The following is a 1,926-nucleotide window of genomic DNA, read 5'->3' as shown; positions in this document are numbered from 1 at the left end:
CTTCTAGTGACTATAAAAGCTCCAACAGACTGTATGTTTCTTCTCCTGCTGCCTCTGACTGTCTGGTGTCACACTGTGGATGTAGTGTGACATTGGAGTCTGTAAGCGGTATTTTATTTTGAAAATTGACCAGATTTTCGATGTTTCTGACTTTCTGCCAGTGTTATCTGCACTCACTTTGGCCCAGACGCAGGCGACACGACAGTCTGCGTTAGTTCTTCAATGTCAGTTTGGAGCATCAGTGCCTTTAGTGGCATCTGGCGGTGTTACTGCAGATTGCAACCCCCTGGCTTCACCCTCCCCCTGCAAACAGGAAGGAGAAACTATGGTGGCTGCGAAACGTGTTTAAAAACCCGTTTATGCCCCTTTCTAAAGCCAGCTCTGACTACCAGCTCGCTGTTCATGCTCCACTGCTGTGGTCAGTCTGTCAATCACTGCGGCCGCTGTCGAGGCCACGCACCCTAAAGTTGTTTTACTTTTTTCCATTTGCTGACAGTGAGGGAGCTAGCAGAACTAAAGGATGCAGTTACACTTTAAAAACTGCCCATTATAAGTCTGACAGTGTTACAACAATAAATCTGTAGAATAACTTTCACTTTTATATCCAGAGACAGTTTGAGTTGTAGTTCTTTAAAGTATTCTTTGTGCTCCAGTCAGCAAAAGGTGAAGAAGTAAGAGAGAGAATTACTACATCTGGAGTCAGGAATACGCCCAAGTCTCCAGTTTCATTTCCACCATTACGAGCAGGAAAAGGGGTTACGGACCCGAAACCTGTTCACAGTTGACTTCTGTTACTGGAGGGCTGAGCCAGAGCCGTAATGTTCAGCACTTTGTGATGGAGCTAAAAAATCCATCACATTCCTGACGGGCCTCTTCAACCCTGTCAGGCAGATTGAGATATGACCGGTCTGCTGGAGGGCAATAATGAAAAAAAACACACACAAACTGTGGCTAGACACTGAGACAGCCATTGTAAGCTGGCACTGCACACACACACACACACACACACACACCGGCAGCTGTGTATATCAGCAGGAGGGGATTACGGAGAGGGTTCAGTCTTTGGCTCAGGGCCAGACTGTGAGGATCCTCTCCCCCAAAGCTATGCAGGAGCTGGGGGGAAAGAGGGAAGAGGCAAAGAGGGTGTCACTGCATACCTCTGTTCACTCGTAACCTCCAAATCTGCCTCCTGCTGTATCTGACCCCCGACCGCAGCATGGAGGATTTAGAGTTTGTGTAAGTTCATGGGTGTGTGTGTGTGGGAGGTTTGAGGGGCCCGTCGGTGAGGAGGAAATCCCTCTTTTGTTTCCAAGGAAGCCAACAGTGTGCTTTGTGTGTTCAATGGAGGAAACTCAAAGACGGTACAAGCGGAAGGATGACTATGTGGTCCACTCAATCAGACGGACAGAAAGGGAAAGTAATAGAGAGTCTCCTAGGAATCCCGTTTATCTGCAGCCAGCTGTGGGTCGCTCTCTCGCAGCATTCTTGCAACGTCTGGTTACACGTTGAAATAAAGCTAACACTGTCACAGAAAGGCTAGGTTTCAGGAAAGAACATAAATTACATACCTGACATCATTTAAAGTGTAACTGCACCCTTCAGCCTGCTCCCTCTCAGCTAATTTTAAAAATACATCACCCTGCAAAGGACAGGGACTTTAGGGGGCGTGACCATGACAGTGATTGACAGACTAACTACAGTCGCGTAGCAGAAACAGCGAGCTGGTAGTCAGAGCTAACAGAGCTAACCAGCCATGAGTAGCTGCCGTCAGACTCTCTGTGTCTGTTCTGGAGCTGTTAGTCACTAGAAGCACATTCACGCTGTTTGTAAAAGTTTCTGTGTGCTACCTGTTTGTAGCTAAACTAACGGTTGTGGGGGGGCTGTCAGCGTGGGATCAATGTGAAGACTGCAGTCCGGTGCTTCTAC

The sequence above is a fragment of the Morone saxatilis genome, unplaced genomic scaffold, assembly GCF_004916995.1.
Source record: "Morone saxatilis isolate NCDOM2014 unplaced genomic scaffold, NCSU_SB_2.0 Contig21, whole genome shotgun sequence".
NCBI classification, from domain to species: domain Eukaryota; kingdom Metazoa; phylum Chordata; class Actinopteri; family Moronidae; genus Morone; species Morone saxatilis.
This window is presented reverse-complemented; position numbering follows the sequence as displayed.